Source organism: Panthera tigris, chromosome B4, assembly GCF_018350195.1.
Source record: "Panthera tigris isolate Pti1 chromosome B4, P.tigris_Pti1_mat1.1, whole genome shotgun sequence".
Classification (NCBI taxonomy): Eukaryota; Metazoa; Chordata; class Mammalia; order Carnivora; family Felidae; genus Panthera; species Panthera tigris.
Window position 1 is genome coordinate 127,910,181 of NC_056666.1, and position 9,821 is coordinate 127,920,001.

The window sequence follows — 9,821 nt, forward strand, 5'->3', positions numbered from 1 at the left end:
GGCTTATAGAGGATTAGTGGTTCCACATTTCTGAGAGTTTAGGTAAAACCACCAAAGCATCAACAAGAACAATAGCAGCTCACATTCACCTGCTCAGCATCTCACCTGACCCCCATATCTCACCTTATCCTCACTACATTCCTATGAGTAAGAAGTCACTATTGACTCCATTTTACGGATGAAAAACTAAGGCTTGCAGATGTTAGAGAAGTTGCATGGGCCACCGGCTCCAAGAGGTGAAGACAGAGATTCATGGAAGCCAGTATGACTCTCAGTTTCCAGACTGTAACCACTGGGCACATCACATTTCACTCAGTCATAAAGTCCTCGGAGCTGCCATTTCAGGCTCCTCACGACTGGGATGTTAACTTGCTCTCGTACATAAATCCGGAGAGAAATTTGGGTCCGATCCTTTGCCTCACACAGTAATTCTGAAGTACTGTACTGAAGTACTGAAATTCTGTACTGCCTCTGTGCTGTCTTGTCGCTGAACGTTGCTCCTACTGTTTCCCCAGGCCTGGATGATCTCCTTTCCCCTACCTGGTCAAATGATACTCTTCTGTTAAGGATCCCCCAAAAGCCCCCCTATGGCAGGTCTTCCTGACCACTCAGTCCACACTGGATCCTCTTCCTCTGTTGAGTCCCTCTGGCACTTACTTTTGTACCTCCCGTGCGGCTCCTACAGGGCTCAGTTTTCTGATAACTCTTATTTTTTTCGTTTGCTGTGCAGGTCTTTAGGAGCTTTCATGTTATATCTTTAGCCACATTAGAAGCTCTTCAATGGCAATGTCAATGGCTGTTTCCCTTGGGTCCTCCACAGCGTCTACTACATGGCCAGTGGATCACCAAATGTTGCATTTTGAAATGAACTTTTTTTAATGAATAAAATAAGAACAATAGGAGGAAGCTACTAAGAGATGACCTTCAGTTCAATGGAAGGATAACTTCCTCCACTGACAGTTTTTTTTTTCTTTTTTAACAATGGAAAGAACATTCCTTGAGAAGTCAGTATGTAGCCATCATTAGAGGTGTTTGTGCAACGGAACACTCAGGGAGATTTTGGGTGGGATTCCTGCATTGGGGAGGTGATGGAGTGAGCTTCTAAGGCTGCCAGCTGTAAGAGTCTATGATCCCATACCCGAATGAGTGAGGGAATAAATGAATTTGCAGATGTCAGTCATTCACACCTGTGCTCTCCCCACTCCCCGACCCCAGTGGCTGAGACATGCTGTTCTGCATAATTCAGTCTTTTATCTGAAAAACACTGAAGTGAAGTAAGTGGAGAGCAGATCTTATTTCCTCCATTTTCCAGATGATGAAACAGACTTATTGAGGTAAAAATAATTTGCCTGAAGTCAGAAGTTGGTTGCACACCAGAGCCAGCATTCACATCGCCATGCCAGTTCAATTTTTGCTTCAAATGCTCAGACAGCTCACCAAGGCCCCCACATCTGCTATCCTCCTTTGAATCATAGAGGGGAAGCTGGAAGAAATCCTAGAGAAATCTCAGCTTCTCCCTGTTTTGCACCCTCAGCCACAAAGCCATTTGGGTTTTGCCTCAAGCATTTCTCAGCTTGGTCCCCTTCTCTCCATAAACACTGCATTGCCTTAATGTTCTCCTGTGCAAGGGAAGGCTTTGGAATTGGGAAGGCTGGATTCACTTCTCAGCTTTGCCTCCTTGACCATGTCACTTCACCTCTCTCCACGTCAGGACAAGGGGCACAATTAGAGCCTACCTCATAGGGCCACGGTAAGTATGAAATGAACTTATATGGAAATAGGTGGATCGATGGCCCTTAGAACAGCCGCTGGCACATAATACATACTCAACACACGTTTAATTGTGCCTATTTATTGGTTGCTAGGGGATGCTTTTCCCTAACCTTGGGTAAGTTGTGTAACAACTCTGAGGCGCAGTTTCCCCATCTGTAAAATGGAGCTAATGCTAATAGCGATCCCCACCTCCCGAGGATTTTTGTGAGAAACAGGCATGTTAATGTGTATACAGAGCACTTAGAAATTGCCTGGCAAGCTGTAGGTGCTCTGCCATTGTCACTATGATTGCTTTTTCTGGAGATTGACAATTGCACACATTCAGCCTTTTTTTTTTTTTGCATATACTTCATGGTGTGCATTTTGCCCTTTGGAGGTACCTCTACAGTCAAATCATCCCACGCACACCACAACATCTGTAATTTCTTCACTACAATTTATTTTCAAGATTCTTACTTTGATTCTTTCCATCATCCCAGCACTTTTTGTGCTAGAAAGTTCCATACTCTGCTTTTTGTCTTACCAGACATGATGGTGTTAATCACGTTTGTGCAACACCTCAAGACTGTGCATGAGCACTGCACACGTGTCAAAGATAGAAACAAGTCAGCGGTAGAATCTGACCAACAGTGATTCCCCCGGGAAGGAGGCAACAGAAGTGCTGATTTTGGTCTGAAATAGAGATGTGGGCCTGTGTGGGTAAGTCAGGGGTTGAAGCAGATGGCTCCGTGTTGTGATGGCCTTGGGGGTTGTTTACCAAGAGGTCCCAGTCACTGCATCGTTACACCCTAGTGTGCAACTCAGCCCCTGCCTCATGAAAGTTACTTACTAAAAGTCGATTCGCATGCCTAGAAGCGAGCTTCTCCATCTGCAGATCTGGTCAGAAGCTGTGACACAGAAAGAATAAGTTACATGTTACAGACGATGCCCCAAGAGTTGTTCAGTCCCTTTTCATTCTCCAAATGCTAACTTTTCCATGAAGACTTCTTGATTTACCCCAGACTGAAATACAAATTCATTTAATTGAATACATGGATACACTAAAATAAGTCTCCGTATGACTATCATGTCATTCCTGCAGAATATTAAGAATCCTTAAGGGCAGGGTCGATTCCTGCCTTTAGGAAATATGAGGGCAAACCTTTTACATGAATGAATAGATGAGAAATGGCAAAATGAGAACCAGAACCTGGGGTCCTGTTCCTTTCTAGGAGACCACGCTGCCTTCCACAAAAATGAACCTTCGTGATCACCCCCTTAAGGCCCAGGGTTGTGTGGAATTGCACCCTGAAGATGTACATCTGAGAAAGCCATCTATGCTAATATGCTCTTTAGTTAATGGGCTACTGCAGACAGGTGATAATGATTCTGTGACAAGTAAGGTTAGAGGAATTTGGGGGGAGGGAGTGGAAAGAAGGGTCCCAACCCCATAATTCAGTGGGCCTTTTCCATGGCTCAGCTTTAAAAGAGGCAGAATTTAGATGTATGTTAAGTACCTTTACAGAAAGGAGAGGCATGGCTATAATGGGATACATTAACAGGCCCCTGCAAGAGAAAATGCCCATCGCAATGAACTTGGCCAGCTCTCAGCTAGGGAGATCCTGAATGCAAATGCACTAAAAATAAGGAAATGGGCTTCCTCTTTTGTGCTTTTACATCATCTTCCGAAAGCCACTCTACCTGTGCACCAGCCCTCTGTCTTCTGCACTCTTCCTCCTCCTCAGGAGTCCCCTCCACAGCTCCTCAAAGACAGGACCAAGTGCAGGTCCTGATTTTAGGCCCTAAACTCTCCCTGGCCCATCCTGCAGCCCTCCAGTCCCCAGCTGGTATCACTTGACCCTCACCTGCAGACTGAGTTGTCCTTTCCCCAGCATGGGCCATCACTGACCCACTCCCTAGGAAGGAGGAGAGGTGTGGTTTCAAGAATCTCCAGTTTAAACACAACTTAAGGATGCTTTGCTGCTTTTCTTGCTAACCTGCATCCCAGTTCTGGAAGCCAAGCCTCTGCTTGCTTCCTGTGTCCCAGGCCCCATATGGTGCTTGTTCCCTGTGGCCTGAGCCTTGTCTGGGTGAACACCATGTTCTCTCCTAAGACATCCTGCTTTGTAAGCTGCCATTGAACTTAAAACACTATCCCCGTCCCTACCCTTGCTGGAAACCTGTCAGTAGGCTTTCTACTTCTCTTGGACACTAAAATACTATGTAGGAAATTCAAGGTCCTGCAAGAACTGGCCTCTGCTCACCACCACATCTCATACCACACCCTTCAGTGTCCAGCTGCTCTGACCTTCTTTTAGTTCCTATAGAGCTTGCCCACCATAGGGTTTTTGCATGTCATTATCCCTCTGATGGAGCCTTACCTTGGAAATGCCAACCCAGTGAGGTGGGAAGGTGTTTTAAAGTCTAAGAAAGTAAGGCAAGGGGCGCCTTGGTGGCTCAGTTGTTTAAACGTCCAACTCTTGATTTCGGCTTAGGTTATGATTTCACCACTTGTGAGTTCGAGCCCTGTGTCTGCACACAGCGCACAGCCTGCTTGGGATTCTGTCTCCCTCTCTCTATGCCCCTCCCCCACTTGCTTACTATCTCTCAAAATAAAATAAAAACAATTTTTTTTTTAAAAAAAAGGGCCAAGAGCTTACAAAAGATGACATATTTTGTGTACTTTCTGCCCAGTACCAACATCTGGGCAGTGGAGGAGTGCATCTGAAGTGTGGAGGAAGGACAAGTTTAGGAAATGGAGACAGAGTAATGGACCCCTGAGACTGGAGATGGGGAGAGCAGGTCCCCAGGGTCCGATTGTCCTATCAGAAGCAGTCCTTGACCCCACCTCCATTTGGGGTTGAGGTGATATACAACGGTGCCCTCCTTTTTGGCTTTTGATATATAAAGATTGAGGGAAGCTGAGTCCAGCCACGGCAAGTGGAGACCCACACTGCCCTGTCTGCCCCACATTGCAATTACTTTAGTCAAGCTCCTGGCTTATTGGAGATTTATGAAGCTTTCTCTCTGTCTATCCCATTTAAAAGGCACTATGAAGAGAAGAGAAAGCTTTGAGCTGTAATGGAATGAGACCTTTTTTTTTTTTTTTTTTTTTAACCCCTCTACCGGATCTAATAGAATTTAGAAGGAAGTTATTGCTTGGTAAAGCAAAAGATGAAAAGTGTGGAATGCCCCTACTAGAAGGACCCATCAAGCCCCTATGGTCTCCCTTATTGTGCAGAAGCCCAAAGAGGGACAGTTCAGATCTAGAGTCAGGCTGGACATTCTTGACCAGAGAGCCCTTGCTGGCAGTGGGAAGACAAGGGAGGTGATACTCTGCATCTATGAGTCCCTGAGCAGAAGCAGTCATGATTTTCCTCAGATTCCTGAAGATGTCTATACCCCACACCAGGTGAAAACTCAGCAGCTTCCGAACAAATTGTCCTTAACGTTAGAGAGTTTATAAAATGTAATCAAGACAACAAAATGTGTCCATAAGAAACAATCAGAGAAAAACACCAGACAGCCAATGGTTTGGTGTTAAAATGTGTTGCATGCACTATTAACAAGTTAAAAAGAAAGAAAATAAGGTGCTTCACGGTCACTAAGAATAATAATGACTAACGCTGATAGAGAGCTTCTCTGTGTCAGGTACCGCTTTTTTCCTTCATGTTTACGGACTAAATTCATCCTCACACAACCCTATGAGGTACTAAATTGCCACTACCTGGACATATAGGACTCCATGAAGGGCACAGGGCATGAAGGTACATATATCACACAGCCCCTACCTCTGGGGATGCGTGGCTCATTGGAGGAGGCAGGCACATAAACACTGATGATACTTACAGGGGTACAAGCTATTAGCAATTTCTAAAGATGGGTAGACTAGGGGGAGAGGTGGATGCAAATAGAAGCCCCCCAGGCAGGTGGCAGGGAGGTGTGAATTTAGATCTGTCACGTAGGACAGCCTGGCCGTACTCTGTGGGTTTAGTCTGGGCAGCCAGATGAGCCCTAATTTCAGAAGCAGATCACATCCAGCCAACTGGTGGAGCGGTCCAGGTAGCGAGCCCAACCAATGGCCTAACACCTGGGATCCGGCCATTCTGTCATCATGCCAAAACACCTGTGTCTGCAGGCAGCAGAATTCTAGGACCAGACCAAAGGCTGGCAGTTGGGATATCTGGTTCCTAACCACATGGTCTGGGATTTGGTTGCAGTTGGGGACTGAGTAAGGAAAAGCAATTTTCCAGGCTTAGAATGAGGCAAGAAAGCTGAGTACCAGACAGGACCCACCCCTGCAGCTGTGGGACCTTGACCATGTAACCTACACCCACCTCAGTTTTCTCATCTGTGAAACAGGATACTGACATCACCTTCCATAGTGTGGTTGCAAGGTCTGAATGAAGTGGCACGTTTCACAGTGCCTGACACAAAGTAAGCACACAAAATTCTTATCATTTCACTCACAAACACCATCCATTGAGAACCTACTATGCACCATGTTCTGGTCCAGATGCTGCAGATAAGCAAGTTTCCAAACCTGTGTGGCTTCTGCCCTTATACAGCTCACCATGGACTGCTCTTCTTAAGCTGGGGATTATTGTCAGCTGAAGGTGCAGTGTTACTGTCATCTTTATTACGAGTAACTAAGGAGAGTTTGCTTTCTTCCCCATCCCCCTGTCCCCTCCGTGCAACCTCCAGGAGGGCCCACATCACACTGCATGTCACCATCCTTACCTGATGCCAGGAAAGGTTTGTCATTCTTATTCATTGCCACTCATTCCGATAGTCCTAGTGCTGCCTCCTGCTTAGTCCTGCACCCTGGATCCTGACCCAGAGCAAGCCCCAGGTGTGCATGTTTGGCCTGAATAGGATCAGGCCTGGACAGGGGCCTGGATTCTTGGCCTCAGTCATTCTGGTGGGAGGTTGAGGAGGAGAATAAGGAGTGCATGTGTGGCTGGGAGAGGGGCTACTGCCCCCCAAATCTGGGGTTCACCTCTGCACTGCCGGATCCAGACCTGAGTGGGATGCATGGGGGCTCCAGGGATAGAAGAAGACCCCAGAAGAGTGCTGAGCCCCAGCCCAGACCTGAGAATGGGACTGCACCCCAACTTCTACAGACATGAGGAAAGGAAGCTCCTGTCTTGGTACAGGAGGAGGTGTGGGCTGCAGGCCACTGTGGGGGCATCAGAAGCCACAGCTGAGGTACAATATGGATCCATGCTTTATGGGGTCTGATGCCTGTGTGTTTGGGGCCTTCTTAATTTTTTTTTAAATTTGAGAGAGAGAGTGAGAGAGAGAGAGAGCATAAGCAAGGCAGAGGGGCAGGGGAAGAGAGAGAGAGAGAAAATTTTAAATAGGCTCCATGCTCATCACAGAGCCTGATACGGGGCTCGATCCCACGACTCTGGAATCATGACCTGAGCTGAAATCAAGAGTCAGATGCTCAACCGACTGAGCCACCCAAGCATCCCTGGGGACCCTTTTAAGGAAAGGGATGCAAAACTAGCTTTAAAAAAGAATTTTAAATATTTTTTAAAAGATGACACATACAAAAATCACAACACTAGAGAAATAAATATTATTATCAAGTAACCATTTCTATAATGCTCCCTGTGGCTATATACTCTTCTATAAGCTGTCCACGTGATAACAATTGTATTATTCTATGGAAAACACAGAGAGATAATTAAGCTTCACTCTAGATCAAAACAATTTATTAATAGCTTATGAAACGCTCTTGTAGCTTCACAACTTCATATTGTAATTTCATGTAAATGTTTATGATTATAGTCAAAATATGGTAAATCTTCTATCACACATGCTTTATATATGAGCTGCTATGGGTGTACTTACGTTTGTGCTACAGCTATAAATTTTCTCCCTAAAAATATGGGAATTTTGATAAACAGTATTTGCCACAATTCCCTTCAAACCCCCAAACCCAAACAGTCCATAATTGTTCGTGCTGCATTATCAAGTATATTTTTGACAAGGGAAAATTCCCTAGGGACCAGGTATTGGTAAGAGATGAATCAATCCTCCATTTACAAATCTGCATTTCTCATGAGGGGAAGAAGGGGCCATGTACTAATTTCTGGCTCAGTGCATTTCAAACCTTGCTTTCTCCCACCATCCATGTACCTCCAGCACGAGATGGCATAGTACATACTCATACCACAATAGGCCCTAGGCTCTATCTGTGGGTCCCACTGAAAAGTGAGTTGCCATAGCAGGAAGCAATTCCTAACCAGGATGGCCAGGAATATCGTAATTATAAATAGAAATGGCCTCAACTACATGAATATAGGTCACTAACCCCAAATCAAATGTGTCCCCATCTCAATGTTCCTTTCGCCAGTGCCAAAGAGGTCTAGAGCCACTTCAAACCAACAACCACCCAGCACTAGGGGGATAATTGTGATCAATACTTGCTATTCTGGCAAATTTTATAATAGCACATTGTTTGGGGCTGAATCTTTAAGTTCCAAACATTCCAAATTTTGAAATCTAATCCTCAGTGTGATGGCATTTGAAGGTGGGGACTTTGAGAGGTAATTAGGTCATAAGGGTGGGGCCTCTGTGAATAGGATTAGTTTCCTTCTAAGAAGAGGGCAGAAAGCTAGTTAGCTCTCATTCTACCATGTGAAGAAGATACAATAAGAAGTCAACAATCTGCACTATGGAAGAGACCCTCACCAGAACCCAACCATACCGCCATCCCAGTCTTGGACTTCCTGCCTCCAGAATTCTGAGACATAAATTTCTGTTGTTTTTAAGCCACTTGCTCTATGATATTTGTTATGGCAGCCCAAATGGATTAAGACAGACTTGCTCATGTGAACACACTGATAGGACTTCCTCCAGAGCCTCCAAAGGGTCTTGGGCAGTTGGGGGTCCTGAATCTTCAGCTTCCTTTATTGCCTTTAAGATAAACCCACCTCTGGTGATGAACCCTGGGGAAGAGAGGGCTGCTTGGGATAGTTTCTGCCTTTTGTCTGCTCTGTCCCTACTTGTGCTAATCTGTCCCCATCTCTCTGGGAGAAGCAGGGAAGCTTCAAGCTCCCTGAAAGAAAGACAAGGAAAAGAGTAAGAGGGGTAAGAGAAATAGCCATTTCAGATTTCTCTTAGAAATGATGCACTTGCAATGGGCCTTCTGGCTCTGACCAAGGACCCTTCCCACCTACTCCCACCTGCTAACTGTGAAGTTGATTAGCCAAGTGCCCAATTGGCCATCAGCTCTGAATTAAAGCATCACACTCGTTTCAATAGGGATGGTGGAGAGGCCTCTAAGTTGGAAGAACAAATGCACCAAGCTTTGAAAGACCTGTAGAAACATCTGCTGTCACATCCTCTGGGAATCAGAGTGTCTGCCCTTCACAATTCCATTCTTCAAGCTTGGTTCTGGGTCTTGAGTACTGATCCAGAGCTCAGGGGGAAATAGAAGCAAAAATTTGATGGAGATTCCTTTAGCCCAAAGGCACCACCCAGTACCATCCCTAAACACCATGTTTTCAAAACTTCTGGCAAAAACCTAAGTTTTCTACTGAGAACAAGAATGTGGGAAAGCAGGTAAGACTCCCCTGTTCCCTCCCAAATGCCTGTCCTCTCCAGACATGAATGAAGGCAAGAGCAGGACTGAGCAAGTCTGGGTTAGACCTTCAGGGATACTCAGTAATCAGTTGACAGTGCTTCCTGAGCAACCTATGTGTATTTCTCATTTTCAAGAAATCATATTAAACCTCAACAAAAATAGAGTCCCACAAACTTCTGATACCTCTCCCATGATAGAGACTTAGGTACATTTGCTGAAATATTGAAAGACTAAGTTATTTGAAAAAATTTTTTAATTTCCATCCTTACTTTACAGTTGCCTTATGTATTAAGTGCTTGAACCCTAAGATGAAGGCACCTATCAGGATAGAGTTCACTCAATCCAATGCCCTGTTTTTACATGGAGAATAGGGCCCAGAGAAAGAAAAAAAATGACTTGGCCAAGATCACACAGTAAGCTGGCAGCAAAAGTAGTGTAAATACCCAGATCTTCAAATTCTTGATCCAGGACT